Genomic DNA, 18,900 nt, shown 5'->3' with positions numbered 1-18,900 from the left:
TTGCTGTGTGACAGATGGCAGCACAGGGGCAGTTCAACAGAATGGTTTCTGACATGGAAGTGTGTATGAATGCCACTGAATTCCTCTATGTGGAACAAATTGCATCCATTGCCATTCACAGATGCTTGTTGAACATTTAAGGAGACAAAAAAGTGGATGGAAGACAGTGAGGCAGTGGTGGTGGTGTGATTCAGCAGTGGTGACAGTGGGTCACCCTCACTGGTATAGATTGTTATGAGAACAGCATGCAGGCTTTTGTTCATCCTTGGTGAAAATGCATAGATGATGGTGGTGGCAAATCTGATAGATTTGCTCTATTGAGTAGTGTTATAATGCTCTTTGTAACTCTTGTAGTTTCCTCGGAAATAGACATGAGGCATTACTTTCAGAGTGACCTACATAGATGTGACAAGACTACTGATTGAATGTTAAGACTACAGTTTAAATCTTAAAGTTAGGTAAACTTTGCTGAATTAAAACCTTAAAATGGAGTGACTGTAAGCACTATTTGTTGGAAACTACACCTAGTAGCGTATCTATTACACCTAGCAGTGTATCTACTACACCTAGTAGATAGGTCTATTTAAGGCAGACAAGGGCCAAAATATTTTTCCTTGAACAAAATCAGAGATAAAGTGAATCTGATGGCCTTGCTAATTCTCAAGGGCTGCCCTTGAAATAATTTATATTTTAGAGCTTTCCCAAGTTTGACCCGTAGAAGGTGAAACAAATTATATAATATTTTAAAAACTCTGTGCTACACTTAATTCCAAGATGATGACATCATCCCTCATTATGGAAATTGCTTTATAAAAAATTATATTCCTGGAATTCACAGGTTTCAAAATTTTAACAAGATTTTCTTCTTTCTGCTTGTTTCCCTATTTACTATTAAAAAAAAAAAAAAAAAAAAGGCAATGTTTCTAGATCACTGTGAGGGTACTGTGTTGTTTCTAGCACTCATCAAAATAATCAGGATTAAGTGGTTTTCTGTCCATCTGCACAGAGCTAAAACTTTTTATATATTTATACTCTTAAAAGAGAAATGTGAACTCAACAGCTTAAACCAGATACTCAAACTAATTAACTATCTGACTGTAAAGTTAGCTTTGTTACAAAACTCTCTTTTATAATCACAGTATATTTTAACGAATTAATACTAAATTAGAAGCTAAGTGTCACCTCAGTTTATAATTATATGTCATAAAACAGTGCTGCTGGTACTGCTCAAATACAAAATTTCTTTAAGCATACCAAGTTTGGTTAAGGGTATTCAATCTAGCTAAGGTATTTAAGGTATTTTAAAAAGGTGCCCTTTTTAACACTTTTCTCCTACACAGCATGATAGAATGCTGAACTGTGAAGGTAGCCTAGCCCTTCTATACCTTGAAGAGAAGGATAAAAAATATTCCCTTCATTTAAGAAGTTGTTTTTTGAAAAACCTAAGACTGAAAATTCTTAACAGCAAAGGAAAAAAGCTTTAAAAAATGCATATAAATTAGGAATTGGCAGGAGAAATGGACTCTGAATTCACAGTTACCTTTAATAAATACTGACTCATTTAACTAGAGGAAGATCTGGAGAGATGTGGTTTGTAATTAACATTAAGCCACAATGCAAATCAGTGTAAGTAGCGTAAATATACTACTTTATTTTTATCCAGGCAAGCACAAGCAATTGTTGCTTGTCACTTACTGTGATTAAATGATTTTGACCCATGCTTATCAAACATTAGCTAAAGTCTGTGGAAAGATTTCATTAACTTTATGAGGCTTGAGACCAGTCCTGAGATTATCCATTCAGTCCTTTCAGATTTTCCTGACTTCAAATGAACGAGGGTTTTGAACTGCAGGCACCTACATACTGTGAATGGGCATATCTGAAATAAATGCCTCTGTCATCATACAACATTTGATGATCAACCTCCCTCTGTTTTTCTTGCAGCTCAGCTGCCTTTTTCAGGTGTCTTGAAAACCAGAAAGATACCTGTTCTTTGTTATATTTTGGTGTTTAAGATGATATCCTCTTGGCACACTTATCAAGTGTCCAAGTTCTATGTTTTACTCCTCCTTGTTCATGAAAGTCCTTTCTTTAGATGTCTTGTTCAGTCTGTGAATTGATTATGAAATCTTAGCTCTAAACTTGACGCTAATGCATGACCCTATACACTAAAAAGCCTAATTACTTCTGAAAATCATCCCAAATGCCTTCTACATTGATCAAACAAGAATACTCTCTCAGTACTGTAATTGAGCAAAGGTCCCTTGAGTCTGTCTCAACTACAGAAATTTCTCTGTTGGTGCTGAGAACTTTCTGCCCTTGGACATATAACTGTTTTCTTCATAAAGTTAATCAAAACCTCTCTGTCATTGGAGTTTTCAATCATGAAGGTCAAAAGCTTTTCATATGCCTTGTATCATTACTGCAAGTTATATCAGTGAATGAATTATTGAATATGTGTAGCTTACAGAATGAAACGTGAACCAGAAATAATATTTAACTTAATTTCTTGCATAATTCTGAATAAAACAACAATTTGTAGATTCATTATAGAAGGAGTATGGAGGAACCCTAAACATAAAAGCCCCTGGAGAGTCACAAATGAGACAGAGGGAGTGAGAAATACCCTGAAAATATACTCTGACTCAATTATTTAAACATTTGCATGTAATTACAGGATGTACTGTAAGTACATTTTTAGACTTCATCAGCCAAAGTAATGGCAGATACTAAAAATATTTCAAATTGTTATTAGGCACTTCTTGTGATGCTTGAATGTATTGACACGATATCTAAATTGCAGTCTATGTATAGTGAGGACAATATTTACAACATCTCAGAGTATCCTCCTGGACAAACTATTCATCATGGAGCTAGACAAGCACATAATAGCATAGGTGAGCAATTGAGTGACCAGGCATCTACCAAAACAGGGTAACTTTCCCTTCCAAAAAATATGCTGAAAATGGGATATATTATATTACACATCTGATATGTTTTTTTTAATTATTGCTTATTTGTTTTGCATCAACACCTTTACTTTTTAAGCTATAAAATTACAGCACAAACTTTCATACAAGTGTTGCAAACTTTGAAGTAGACTTGGAAGAGATTAAATGAAGAGCTGAGTGTTAAAACAGAAGCTCTGTAGATTGTCAGGAATTATGGGCAACTTTTTGATCATGTTCTTCTACAATAGGGCAGGGTTTGTATACCATGAGTTAGTAGAAGATCACTCTCTTCTGTGTCTACACAAGGACTCACTTCATACAGAAAGTTCACCAGACACACTATCTATGGTTTCAGACAAGCCTGATATGGAAAATATTGAGAAATGCTTTTCCATATCACCCACTCCATGTTTCATTTTGTGCATTTACACACTTCAGTTATTCATAATAGTCTCTTTTCACTATCCAAGAGGAAAGAAGAGCTGCTAGTGAGAGCTACATCCCTGCTTTCAACTGGTTCTCTGAGGACTGCATGGCACAAAGAACAATTGGTATTTTAAAGAAAGCAGGCATTTGCTAATGGGTTGGGAGGGCTGGTTGACTGAAAAGAGTCAGGACTACTTTGGATAACATCACTGCAAAACGGAATTTGAGTGAGAGAACACAGGTTGGAAGAGGCACCAGCATGCCTTGGAAGTGTCTCTGCTAAGAGTTTCTTCAATGAAAAGCAAGTACATCCTACCTTTCACCTAGTAACTTAATGGATGGCATATCAAATATCTGCCAGAAGGGGCAGATGGAGTACTGAAGAGAATAGCAGGATCCCACAGCACAGGAAATGTGGATGTTAACTAGGAAAATCCAGATGACTGGGCAACTTTTCTCATTATTAATGGACATTCAGATGTCAAAGTGCAGTAAAATAGTGAATTTAGTATAACTTGCTGACTTTATGGGCCAGGAGATGGGGTTTTTACAGGCAGGGGTAGGAAGTCACTGCAAAAGATCTAGTTGTCATTGAGAAGTCCACAACTGTGTGTGCCCCAGTGGCGCAGTGGTAGGAATGCCGCGTTGCAACACCGGTAGACCTGGGTTCAAATCTCCCCTGTGGTGCAAGTGATAGAAGTGCTGCTCTGCTACACAAGGGCTCCAATCCCTGGAGTTGGACTCGGTGATCTCTAAGGTCCCTTCCAACCCGCACAAGACTGTGATACTGTGAATTGTGTGCTCTGTGCTTTGTCTCCAAACACTGCTTTAAGCTCTTTAACAATTCTTTTTGTTTCCTCAGGTGTCTAACTGGGGGGGAGGGAGAAAGAGGATTACTCATGGAGGAAAGAGGGCAGAAATATAAAAGCTTGCTGGGGTGCTACGTGCTTTTGATCAGGCAGAACACACTCCTCCGTTGAGTTGTTCTACTGAAGATAAATAGCTAAAGAGTACTTCTTTGGCTGACATTTTTGGTTTTGAAATGTGCTGAAACGTTCTTCTGAAAAAGACATGGTGCCACATCCAGAATTTCTCTCAGTCTCATTTTGTTGACTTGACTGGATATATGCCTAGTTCAATGTACTTCAATTAGCAGCAGTCTTGCATAAAAGAATTTGTGGGATTAACAATTCTCTTCTTTCCCACCCACCCCCCCCATTAAAAGAAGTAAGGAAGAAAATTCTTTTTTTAAGGAACAAGATAGGCAGTGGAAGTTAAGAAAATTCTATGTTACATAAACTGGAAGACGAAGCACTTCTTTCTCCTGATACTATAACTTTTCTGAACAGTGACAAATGTAGAATCTGGAAAACGGACTAAATGACATTATTACCTGTGACTGAAAATCTTCCTTGGAGCTGTGTGCAACAGGGTTAATTTCAGGAATTCAGAGCTTCCCACAACTTCATTTCATATTACCAGATATACTCTTTGCCATTTGTATCATGGCTCATCACAAAATGCTAAATCACATAGGGAGCTTTCTTCACATATACTACCACAGATACTCAGTTTGTGAATCCCTATGATTATCAAAATCACGTGAGAAATGGTATCCAAATTAAGTAGTTTCATTTCTGAGCTAGAATGTATTCCAGGCACACAGTGAGAAAAAGATGACTTATGAGATAACAAAATTCATATGAAATCTAGGTGAAGAACTTAACAGTGAGACTTTCTTAAAGTTGCAATAATAGGGTCTTAATTTGAAGATCATTGCTGGCTTTCCCTACACTACACATATTGAGTAAGGAAAGTTAGACTTATTTTCTTGAGATACATAGGTCACTACAAAAGTGATGTCTCCTACTTAGTTCTATAGAAACTAAGAGAAATACAAAAGTGCTTACGCTACAGTTAACTATTCTCATAAGAGTTACATTATCTTTAAAGGACAAACGAACAACTACAACAGCAACAAATCAGCCTAAACCACCTCTTTCTTCCTCCACTATGTTTCTCAACACATTTTAGAAACTGGCTGAAAGCAACAAACTTCCTGTAAGTAAATCTGTTTTAATTAAAATAACATCATCCGTGCTCCGTGTCTCCCCTTTCTCACACTAGTCTCAACATAGTTGTTAATATGACTTCTGATAATTAATTATATCACAGTACTCACCAAACTCATCTTTTCAGCATTTCTCTCCACACAGTATCATTCTTCCAGTGAGACTGCAACAAACACAAACAATTGCTATACAGTTGAGCAGAGGCACCCAGAAAAGATGCATAATATCAAGTTCCAAAGTTCCAAAGACAAAAAGTCAGAAAACTGTCGTAGCTTAATATAAGGAACCTGAAATGTTAAGTATATTTCTGATTCTACTCACCTATGTTTTTAACTGCAACTGGCCTGCATGGTTTTAAGGTGACTTTCTGTGATCTTCAGTTTTGCTACTTGTAACTTAGAGGTCTGGGAACTGAGTACTCCAGCAAGAATCACATTTAACCAGAACATGTTTGTCTCTTTCCTTATGTCACCAACTTTCTCATTTTATGCTTTCAGGATAAGAAGAGGAAACCTAATAGCGCTTCACTTAAACTCAAACAGATCTCACTTTCCTATTCTGGAGTGCTGGGAGCAGCAGTTCCTCTAGAGCTTTCCTCCTGACTTCACAGCAGGAAAGCAGTAGCAGGTGCTTCCTGTAACTTCCTAAATTGATGAATCCTTTAGCAAATAATTCCTGTTACCTATTAATGGATAATTATTGATGGTGTTAGCCTCAGATAACAACTAATTCCCTAGATCTTATGCTTCTTTCTTTTGGTAAATTTAATCATTTTTCTTTGTTTTGCTGAACATTTATTTTATATTTAGTGTGCAACTGCTATTATAAAATCATTGTTATTTATACCTATACATATATATATTTACATATATATAAAACATGTCAGCACTGTAAATCTTCACTACATCTTGCTACAAATAGCAAGTTGCAAAACAGTAGGAAAAAGCTAGTGTTGAAACTAGATAAAATTGTTCCTCTAGAGTCTGCAACTTATGTCTCTGCCATTAATGGCTCGTATAAATTACTTTTCCCACCTGATGGTCTCTGTATATACATGCTGAGACAATTGCTTTATAACAATGGGGAAATCCTTCTGAATTTCTTAAAAGCTAAAACCTGTGACTGTGATCCCTGAGAAGGATAAAGTGGGATATTTCAAGAATTGTGGTTTTCACATGTGAAATTTTTTGGCGGTGACAAATATTAGAGGCAATCAAATAAACAGGACTCAAAAAAGCCCTTATTTCAATATCTGTATGAGGAAGTAAAGTCTAGGGGGAGTCTGAGCTTCTTATCTGTTCAGAAAGCCCCACAGGGAGAATCTGGCATTGATCTGGCTCTGGAGATAAGAGACAAAGTCTGTATTTATCTAGATGGCAAAAGCAAAAGGCTTACTAATATAGATCAAAACTATATTGTGAGGTAGAAATTAAGCAGAGGTAACATACACCATCTCAAAAATTCAGTGTAGGAATTAAGATATTTAAGAATGGAGTATTCAAACTTTAATGAACCAACCAAAATGCCCTCAAAACAAAAAGAAAAAAAAAAAAAAAAAAAAAAAGGAAATAACCTGATGCACATTTAAAAGAAGTATTTGGAATCCATAAAATAACATAATACTTATCGAGTTTCAGTATAGAAATCTCTTGACTCTCCTCTGAATCTCTTTAAAATTACAGTGTGTGCTCTGTTAATCAAGGTCCTAATGCTGAGAACAGATTTCACTGTCTACCTGGTAATGTAGACCCGTGCCTGTTTAATGAAGAATGTGACAACATGCATTAATTTTACTATATTGGTGGATAGTGTGCAACTTATTCCTTTCTCTGTCTAGAGGTTAAAATTTTCCTAAATAAATTGACTGTGTTATTCAGTCCTGTGGAATTATTAAGAAATGCAATCAAACATGTAAATTAATTCAGTTGAACTGCTTTAAAAATTACTTCTAAGCTATTCTCTTTCAACTGAGGTGAGACTTTCTTCCTTCATGATGATCGCCCTATATACACTTTAAAGTATCTCTGAAACTGCAGTAGATCTATGTAGGCTTAGGAAATGTTGCATCTCCTGGGAAGATGAATTGATACAGTGAACATACACTGGATTATCAGTTGCTGAAAGAATGCATCAGCAATTGCATGACAAGATTTCGTGTTTCTAGTGGCAGCTGTTGGATGATCTGAGTGTAAGAAGTTTCTAGTGCTGTCATTGCATCAGAATGGTGTGAATTATAAACAAATGTCACTTTGGCAGATGCTTGAAGTGAGCTGCAACATCCTTAGGAACTGCTTCTTTGTATCCTATTTTTTTTACCCACCTCCCCAGAATCCTGTGTCTGAACACCATCCTGTCAGATTTGTGTGTCAATAATTTATTCAGCTAATCATTACATCCAACTGGATGTTATAAAGAAAATACCTTTTTCAATCTTTAGATGGAACAACCAATAGAACTGAAAAAGGTTTCCTATTCTTTCTTTTATTAAACTGCATCATAGCAAAATAGTGTGTTTCTCTTTAGTACAGATCCTTCCAAATTTAAGAATTAAACTTATGCTTCATCCTTACCATGTCAGTATTAACATCTGGCTATGAACACTGCACACAAATTCTGGATATGTATCGAATGTGAACAGGGCCACACAATTTCTAAAGCAGGTCTTGAGTAGTATTGTGTGTTTAGAGCTTGGATGAAGACAAGTTTCAGCAGAAACTATAAGTTCTGAAATGAAAACTGAAGCACACAATATAAATTCAGCATTCTGTTCATAAGTCTTTGGTCTCGTTCTCCATTTTCTCAGTTTAGGCTCCAGGCAGTTCAGGGTGTTTAATTTGAACCAATTATGTGTGATTGTTTTGTGTATTTTGTAAGGCTTAGGACAACTGGGGATGTAATCTCTGTTTCTGAATCAGTGATGGGTTTCATTTCAAATGTATCCATTACACAGTGTGTATTTCAAAGGCTGGTGTATTTGATGACTTCTTTGTTTGCTTCCAGCTTACAAACTAGGATATTCTTTGTCTGTTAACACTACGGCTGTAGATTCTTGGTGAGGCAAAAATCAAAGAAAAATAAAGCTCTGACAGCTCACCCTTTTAAAATTGGCGTAAATATAATCCAGTCAAAAAAATAAACCATTTATATGGGATTGAATTCAGCTCATCTAACAAAAAACCCAACAATTCTGTAAGAATGGGCTATACACCAGGCTAAAGAGGCTTCAGTGACTTTTATTCATTCATTATGTTCCTGTAGTAACCAACAAAGAGGCAAAAATTTTTTAGGTAAGACCTCACTTTACTACTAATCTCCTTATTATAAATTAAGGCTGTGTTTTTGGTGTTTTTTTTTTCCTAACAATCTGCTTCTTACTAGAGTTTCCTAAAACAGCATTTTTCTGCTTAGTGATAGGAAAAGGGACTTTTGAGCTGAATTAGGGAGATCAGACTGCTAGTCTTGCTCCCAGCCAGATCTGATAATGCTCATACCCACAAATAAAACCCTGCATGGCTTGAATCTGAGCATCTGGCCCTTGTGAAGACTTCAGTGGAAGTGAAAGGCACCTTGAAATAAGATCCAAAGCACACAGCTTCTAGAGCTTTCAAAATACAAAGCACAAACACAGTGGTAGTGGAAATGCCTCAGTACACAGGTGCTGGATGCAGGTGTTCCAGAGGGAGCCTCTGTCCTTGGAAATAATTGTTCCTAGGAATGAGTATATGCTTGCTTTTTTCAGAGAAAAGCTTGCTGGCTTGGTAAGGGGCAAGAAAAGGATGGCAGAAGGGAGTGTCTCCTTTTTATTCCCTACTAAAGAAGTTTCTCAGGTGCTTCATTTATCTAGGAGGTGCAGGTTAAATTTCCAGATCTGTCATGGAAATTCAGGAGATTGAGACTCTTGTTCATCTCCTCTAATGGCTCTGTAAGTGCCAGGCTTGGAGCGTGAGCCATCCTTCTCATCCTTAAATCATTTTATTTTACTATGTGTTTAGTTTTATGTCTCAGAGGAATAGGGCCTGCGGGACACATTCATTTGTATGTGACTCTCAAATTTACTGTCTGCAGGAACAAAGATGTTCTGAACAGAATTAATTATAGCAATTATCAATAGTGACACTCTCTCACACTTTCAAATGTGAGAGAGTGACACTCTCTCACACAACTTTCTATGTTCTCATAGAAACTTGATTCCCAAATACTTGATGTAAGAGTTTATAACAGCAGGGCCCAGGACAGCAGATTACCTTTCAGAGAGTTAACTAGCATAAGGTACACTGAGAGTCCTGCTTGTTTCTCCAAGATTAAGTAAAATGCTTCTTTGCAATTCATGAGGAGGAATTATCAAAGGTCAGTTGGCAGGTTGGAAAAAAAAATAATCTTTTTTTCTAAGCAGAAAAATATTTCTATCTAGCTAATCCATTAGTGACTTAAATGAGGCCTTTTGTATTCCACAGCGATAATTAGACCATGAGTCCAATTTTATTCAGACAGTATTGCTCTTATGACCCTTAAAATCTCTCTAAATACAAAACCAAACGACATGTTTATATAAAGGATGAGCAAGTTAGTAATTCAGTCACTCAAATCTACCAAAGTTTATAAGTTCATGGCTTGTGATATTCTCCTTTCATCTCTTGGTCCCTTCCCACAGATCTATTCAACTTTACTTGACTTAAATATTCTCTGTAGTTTAATCTTCATAATAAACAGGATTACCAAAGACTAAATTATTTTTGTTCAAAATATTGGAAGTGGGTAAAGTTAATATCAAAATGTTAGGATGAGTAAACCTCACTGGCTTTCTCACAGTGCGTGCTGAATGTTCTTGCCACATTCTCTCTGCCTCTCCTTGCTAGCAGCTTTTCTAAAATTGATTTCCACTGGCAATACTCTGTACTGACCACACTTTAGGAACTAGCAGTGGAAAGATACAATGGGTTGAGTTGGAAGAGACCTTAAACATCACCTAGTGCCAAGTCTGCAGCCGTCTTCGTGCCTCCTTCAGGAGAGTGTGGTAAGATGAGAAGCTATCGCTGTCCCTCACATGCAATAGTGACTAGTGAGGCTAGTCTAGTCCTCTGTAGTTCCTCTGGAGGTGCAGTTTCTGTTACCCCTATTATAAGTAAAGCTCTTAGATAGTTACAATGCTAAAATAGATAGCATTATCTTTCCATCTCACCCACTGTTAATGATTATGAGTCAGTTCTTAGAGGCTATTGAACATATGCTGAAGATGACTTCTTCACATATACCAAGAATTTGTTGTGTAGGAATCTCATGAAAGTGATGAACAGAACAAGCACTCATTCCAGATCCTTGTCTGTATTTTTGACATTATATATTCTGTGGGTTTTTTTTCCTGAAATTGATATCTGGAGACTACGATTTGACCATTAATCAGTAGTTCATCATCATGACAAGCATCTGAATTCAACAAAAAAGACTTAAGAAATGTTGAAGAGAGTTGCACAACAGAATTTGATTTAGAATCTTGTCTATCTAGAGCTTAAATTGTGAGAAAGAGATCTTAATGTTGAAAACTTTTTCCCCCCATAAAAGTGTATCCTGAACATTTAATCTAGGCAAATTCTGAAATAGAAATTAGGAAGAAACAGAGCAAAAGAATGCACAGAGTAAAGGAAGAGGATATCTTACTATAACCATGAAAATGCAATTGAAATCATTGCAGAGGATGATTTAAAGTCACCTTCCCACAAAACAAACTGGAAAGCTTGTGATCTGTTACAGAAGCTCAGTGGAGGAGAAAGAGCACTCACCCTGTGCTCTAACTGTTCTCCCAGCTCTGCCGTTTCACATCTGTCAGCTCCCTTTTGTTGATTCCAGTGGAGCATTTGCTTTAGCAAGCCAGCTGATTTGCCCCATAAGGCACATTTATGACCTCTTTCTCCCCCTTTCAACTTCCTTCCAAAATGTTAGACCTGTTTGTCTGTTCTTTTTTCTTGTGATTTCATACACAAATTCCAAATGAAGGTCATGCTTATCTGAAAGTCTCACATGTTTTCAGCAAGCTTAGGTTGAAATTTTTCAGAAGCTTTTGTTGAGTTTTGGATGTTCTTCTGAGTATCTTGCACAGCTCTATTTTCTCTCTCGATAATACATGCTGCTGTTCTGAATATGATTTTAATGTGGTATGAAATTGTTTGAGTGCCACAGGCGTGCTGTTACTGACCTGCAGAAGGCAATCTGCAGAGAACATCAACAAGTGCTTCAGAAATTCAGATGGCTTATGGAAACCCTGGCATCAACTACTTCATTCATGTGGGACTATTTATTCTTTTTCTTCTTATTTGCTTATTCTTCTTCCGTGTGTTTTCAGTTTGTCATAAACATTTTCCAATAGATATAATTCTACAGATCACCTATCTTGCAGAAAACAAGAATTTAAACCCCCTGTTTTTTAAAGTTACTTCAAGTTCCACAAAGTGGGTGAGATTAAATTGATGTAAGGAATACAATTTAACCACATTTATAAGCCTGAACAAATTAAGCCTGAGAAGTCTGTTTCACTCTGATGGATTTGAGCACTATGAATTGATATCCTCTGTGCCTCCTCCCTCCCATGCAAATTCCTAGCACAAATAACAACACCATTTCTTTTGCTTCTCTCTTCCCACATCAACCAACCTCACCAAAGCCAGTATCAACATCTGTTAGACCTTTCCTCTATCTTACCTCTACGGTTGTATGTTGGTTGCAATCATTCCATTTTTTTAATCACCCTGGGAAACAGCTGGATTCTAATTCATCCAGCTGGATATTTATACATACATAAACATGAAAATTACATTTATGATCAGTTGTTTATCTACTCATGTAAATGTGAGTGGAAAAACAAGCAAGCAAATGTTAGTGTCATTACATTTAATGCACTGACTGTTTATTTTTCTGTATAAGCGTGATGCAAAACGAAGAGTCACTCACTTAGCTGATAGGATGGTGCAGATTGCAGAGAGGTAATTAGTGCAACCTTACGGAATTATTGCCTGGTAAAATTGAGTGGGAGTTTTGAATACAAACCTGCTTGAGTATAAGGCAAGCTTGTCTATCAAGTGTATTAATGCAAAAACCTGAAAGTGTCTGTGTAGGTCAAGAAGAAGTAGGTTATACAAAGTGATATAAGTGAAGGTAGGTATCACTCTGAAAGTAGCGTGCCCCAAATGTGTGGACTTTAATTCTGCTTTTCTAAAAAGGGGAGGGGTTTATGAAACAGATAATTATAAGGGAGTATAAAAGGCAGAAAGAATTAAGACAGACTTTTTTTTTTCTTTTTTTTTACCTCTCTCACATGAAAAATTGTTTCAGATGTTTGCATGTGATTTCCTTGATATGAAAGGTTACAGAACACACAAAAGCCAAAATATTGAGGGCTCTTCAGGCACGTTTAGTAACAATGGGAGAAAGACGGGGACATACACCATATCCACCACAGCCGTGGAGTTATACTGAAGTTTGATGCATAAAGAAAAGAGACTTTTTGTGTCTCAGACCTCTCTGGATTTGTTGTGGATGATCCTCCATCATTAAATATTTCAACACGTTATTCCATAATTTGAGATCAGAATATTATCTAGAAGCCTTAATTTGAAAAGTAATCGACCCTCTCTTCAGGGAGACTCTACTACTTTTTAATGCTACTCCTTGAAGCGTGTCTTAAATGTGAATGTGTCTACTAATCATTTTAGTGCACCCGAGGAGATTTGGACATTTTACCTATGAAACTGCATACATTCTTGCACACGCACACTGCTTGCTTCTCCCTTCACTGAGTGGACTATGAGCTCTCAGAGCAACAGCACTAAAGCAATACAGTGCAGGTTATACTTGGAAATCATTAATATTTACATTAAAAACTCCTGAAATTTCAACATGGTTCTCATGCAAACACTATTTCTTTTTTTTTAAATCTGTTTTAAAAGTGTAATAAATCCTCACCCAGGACCTCAATTCTCAGCCAGATTCTAGTCAGTGGTACACATTTTAAAGATCGACTGGGAACTGAGGATCTACTCTTTCGCATCTCATCACGAGCAACTGTCATTAAATTACATTTGCAATTTGCAACACTGAAAAAAAAAAAAAAGTCTATAAAATTACTCAGTATTACCATTTTTATGACCTTTTCCAGTTTTATGAGAGCTGTGCAATTTGAAATATTAATTTTTGGTTTTTTTTTTTTCGTCTGGATTTCCTCATGTAGTTAAGAGATTTTGTAGCTTTACAAAACAAAGCCAAGATTTTTTTTTTACCAACACATTTAAATCATGTTCAGGTATAAGATCAAACCCCAGATACTCTGCTTGCAGCATCAGTAAATGTTAGTGCTGTGCATTTATTCTTTTGATTCATCATCAGCTTTACACTATTTTGAAGCAGTCCTCAAAATATCTGCCAGCAGTGCCAACCACGTACCAGATTTTACCTTAATATGTTATTTAGCAGACATCACATTTATTTTAAGGACAATTTTGTTAGCATTCCAGCTACTTGATTTGAAATGAAAATCTGACTCTTTTCCTTACGAGTTTTGAAAAAAGCAAAGGCTGAAAACTGCCTGTAATGCAATTCTTTCCTTTATTGATCCTTAGAAATAAACAAGGAAGAGACCTTGTTACGGACTGGCACATTTCAAAGACTGAAATCAACTTATTTTCTGGCAACCATGAAAGTTTTCTGAAGAAGCTCTTTTTGCTTTGGAACAAACTGTGCCTGGAATCCCAGGAATTTTATGGACAGAGAACTCATCTTTTCCTTCAGGATTTTTATTTATATTTTTCATTGTAGTGGATGATAAGGAAAATTTCTGGAGCTAAATCTGGTTCTACATCAATCTGATAAACCTTTCTAAGACATGAGCAGCTCGTTGCCATGGCTTACAGAAAACAAAGAGGGGCCAAAGACCGTAAGTTCCTGGGGAACTGGAAGAGCTCCTTTCTCAAACAGAAGGAACATTACATTAATTTGATTGGAGAATTTTCCAATCATTAGTCTAGATGCAAAACACTCATTAATCTTCTTCTATATTATTATTGCAGTGAGGTACAAATCCACGTTCAAAGAATTTTATGCCACTTTGCACATTTGCAATGCAAACCATCACCACCGTGATTTCCACAACACAGTGAACAACTGCAGCAGTTTTAATGAACGAATCCATCAGGCGGTGTCTTTCAAAACAACTTTTATAATGGCCATAAATTCTAGAACTGTCACTGCTGCTTTCAGGAAAACTAAAATGAACAGGAAATTAAAATGAAAATCCATACTTCCAGCCAATAAACTAACAAACCTGAGGCGATGTTTTGAAAATTCTATGTTAAGTGTTGCTTTCTTACTTCAGTTCATGGACTTGCTGACCCAGTACTGCAGTACGACTCCCTCAGCACCAGCTCTTTCCTTGGAGAAATACAATTTAAGTCCATCACAGCACAAGATCAAATTTTTGTCTTCTTGTGTCTGAGTTGGAGGTGAGAGAGAATTTGGTTGGAGGTTGGAGGTGAGACAGTTTTGCCCAGGTAAATTAAGTTTTTCTCCCTCCTGCCACATTTGCATAGGCAATATTTGCATTTTGTTAATTGTTTGCAGACGGGAGGAATACAAAGACTTAAACAAACAATCTAATCCTGTGTAGAACTTGCCCCTTCTGTCATCAAGAGTACTCTGAAGCTTTACCATATTTTTAAGGATTAGCTCTGACTTGGGAGAGAGATCTCCTCTTTAAACAGCATTACTAAAGCAGAAAGGCAAAGCTAAATAATGCTGTTAGCCACAGCTCCCCTTGCCACTGAGGTTACCCATGAGTCACACAAAGATTCCCTGACTGGATTTGAGCAATAAGGGCAAAATAAAGAGCTGTATTCTAGGAATCATTTGCATATTGGCTGCAAATGCTCCTGGCTCAACTGCCTGCAATATATCACACATGAAAAGGTTTTACACTGCTGCATGGAAAAATGTGTACCTTGCAATACAACCTTCTGGAGGGGAAAAAAAATGGATGTGTGCCAATGTAGGAAATTATATTTGAAAAAAAAAAAAGAAAAGAAAAAAGCTTTCACTGCTACTATTGGGCCTGGGAAACCACTGGAGTCCACAGGGTGTATAAATTCATCACAGATTGGTATGATTGAACACGCGAGATTGGTATGGTGAACACGCACGTAGCTTTTGCAGTCATGAGATTATGTTGCAAAACTTATCTGAAACCATTCCTGCAACCTTCAGGGGTCCCTTCTGACTGAAACTCTGATTCTATGTACATTGTACACGCCAAATCTTAAACAATGATATACTTACGTAAAAGTGACCACAAAAAAATCACAAACGTGTTACAGTATCTATATCATGACAAGGCTGTTCTTAATGCATCCACATATTCTGAGTTTGAAAGGTGAATATTTCAGTAACACTCTGTCTTTCAGCAGTGTTAACCTGCATTATGATGAGCATATTCTCATCCCTGGCTTTGAAACTATTTCAGAATCATTAAGTGTTATTATGTTATAGTTAATAATGGAAAAGAATGTCTTTCATCTCCAGAAGTAATTTACAGCTTACAATATACTGGCACATAAACTGCTCAGAAGGATCATTTTGTGCATTAACTTCCCCCGTGCCTTACAAATATATTTAGCCATGACGTAGAGTCCAAATGTTTTGCTGAGTGGACCATAGAGACTGATATCCTTTGATTAACTTCTCATGCAATGCAGAATCAAATGTAATACATTAAATGTTAGAATGGGTCATTAATACAGAGCAGTATACCAGAAATACAATGTGATTTTGGGTAATTTTCAGTGAAAGCTTTGTATTTTCTCCCTAAGAATACAAGCATGCGAGGGGCTCTGTATTGTGCTGGCTTTGTCCTGCAGTATTAATGATGGAAGCAAACTTAAGCCTTAATTCCAAGGCCAGCTGTTATCTGTGTCTCCACAGCTTTAACTTCAGCGTTTGTGTACATGCTTAGGGAATGCTGATTTTTACTGACTGTGAATCACCTTAATTTTTTTTTAATACTCTGCCTCAGTTTATAACACATAAAAGGCTCACACAAGTGCCAGACATCACCTACCATCAGTTTCCTTAATGCAATGAGTATATTGGTCAAAGGGGGGCAGGCAAGCTTGTATTTTCTGTGCCTGGGTTTCTTAATGGAAGCTTTTAAGTACCTGGAGTTTGTTATTCTCTCACTTCACAGATCAGTAACAGTATCAGAGTAAACAATATGTAGGTCACTCTGAAAGTAAGCCTCCTGTTTATTTCTATGGGAACTACAACATCTACAAAGAGCACATTAACACTGTTTGACAGAGCAAATTCACAGCTACTGCTTTTTCAATACAGTTACCATTAGCTATGCTTGTTCACCAGCACAAGCAAGAGTCTCCATGCCACACTTGTAACCATCTGCACCAGCGGAGGTGATCCACTGTCACTGTCACCACTGCTGAAATGCACCACCCACCACCTCACTGTGCTCACATCCACTGCTTGGTCTCCATAAATGTTCAATGTCAATGAATGTCAATGGGTGCCATCTTTTCTGCACAGAGGAATTCAATGACAAGCCTTCGCTTCATCTACACTTCTGTGTCAGATGCCATTCTGTCATAGTGCTCCTCCACTGCCATCTGTCACACAGCATTTACCTGAACACTGGTGAGAAGGTTCAACCTCTGCTGCCATTCCAGCATCCTCCTCTGACATTGTGGGCTATCGGCATAAAATAGGAAGTAAATGAGTTTTGGAGCAGCCCTCATAGATTACCCACAAAATATTGCAAATACTTTATTAGAAATATGTGCACATAGTTGTTCTAAAGGGATTTCTATAGAAGTCCAAAAGCAAAGATTTGGGGGGTTGAGGGAGAGGTTTCTTTTTTCAAGCCTTTACTTTTTTCTGCTGCATCAGGTTCAGAATAGCATCCAGTGGGAGTTGGCAGTGCAGGATATTGAAGAATAAAATACAATATAATGACTAGAAAATAAGCATCATTTTTTAATGCAGATTAGAAGAAATAATAAAGGCTGTCATTTATTAATTAATGCAGTGCAGTATTACCTGTCTGGTTTCTGCTTTTTCTGTTTCTTACCACAGCTGTGCCCTGCTTTCAGCATTTGCTGCCACCAATAGAGCTGAAGTAGGCTTTTATTTCTGGAGAGGATCTCGAGCACACACTCATTTTGGAACTTCTTCCATTTTAATTTGACTGCAGGCAACTTTGTCAGTCTGCACTCTATTGAAATCCATGGCAACACTCTCCATGACTGAACCTGCCTATTGTGACAGCTGTCCACCAGCTCCTTACCATTCTGCTATTAGTCATATTGTTACTTCAGATCATTTCTTAATTATTATGCTCTTTCCATACATTTGTGATGACAGGGTTGCCATTCATTTATTTTTGTCTGTGACAGGTACAAGCAGCTTGTCACTAGCAGCATTATGACATATTTATACTATTTTCTCTCTCCTTCATCTCTCCCTCTTATATCCCCCCAGTTCTGGAGGCTCGGGGCAAAGGGAGGCAGCAGCCATCAGCAGTGCCTGTCTCTGTTGGCACCCACCAACCCCTGGGCTAGAGCTCAGTGAGCCTGGCTTAGATATACAGTCTTTATAGGAACTGCATTTTCTCTCATGTTTTCTTCCTCCATTACCACTCTCATTTCATCTCTCTGTTTACGTTCCTTTACATACAGGAACTTTTGCTTCACTTGCAAGCTTCTGCAAAAGAAAGGCTGTACATTAAAGGAACAAACATTTGCCAGTACTTTTGGTTGGATTTTTTCCTCTTCAAAAACAGCGTATCTGCAATAATAGCTCCTGTGTTTTCCAGTTGCCCTCCTAGCCCAGAGACCAGCTGCTGTCACTGAAAGCCCACAGAAACGTGTGAAATAAAGCAGTGAATGTTGCCAGCATTGTCCTCAGTGGGCTGCAGGCAGGTCTTGCTTTGCACGCAGCTCCTGAAGCTCCTCCTAATGGATGAAAGCAGGGAAACCAAAAATCAGCTGCAATTTTTCAACAACCTCCATCTTCACAGACTACAAAGTTCCTTCATAATTTGCTCCTGTTCAACTTAAGGCTCTCCCCATCTACTGGCACTCAGAGAGCGCAGCGTTTACAAGAATGCTCTGCTGAAAGAAAGCACTTTGTTCAGCCACTTCATTTGGACATAAAAATTGTATGTTTGGAGGTTTAATTTTGGATAATTTTCATTGTCATCCTCATTGCAGGTTGCTGAAGTAACAGATTCTTTCATTTTTTAACTGAAGCCACAACAGTCGTTCGCCCAACAGCCAATAGAGCACACTGTCAGGAATTCAGAAGGCCCCATCTTGGCCCTGACCTTATAGCTGCTCTCTTTTGACATAGAGCCATTTCCCACTCACTCAGGGTTTGGTCTAGGACATACTGGTAAGGCACAGCAGCAG

Source organism: Coturnix japonica, chromosome 4, assembly GCF_001577835.2.
Source record: "Coturnix japonica isolate 7356 chromosome 4, Coturnix japonica 2.1, whole genome shotgun sequence".
Lineage (NCBI taxonomy): Eukaryota > Metazoa > Chordata > Aves > Galliformes > Phasianidae > Coturnix > Coturnix japonica.
This window is presented reverse-complemented; position numbering follows the sequence as displayed.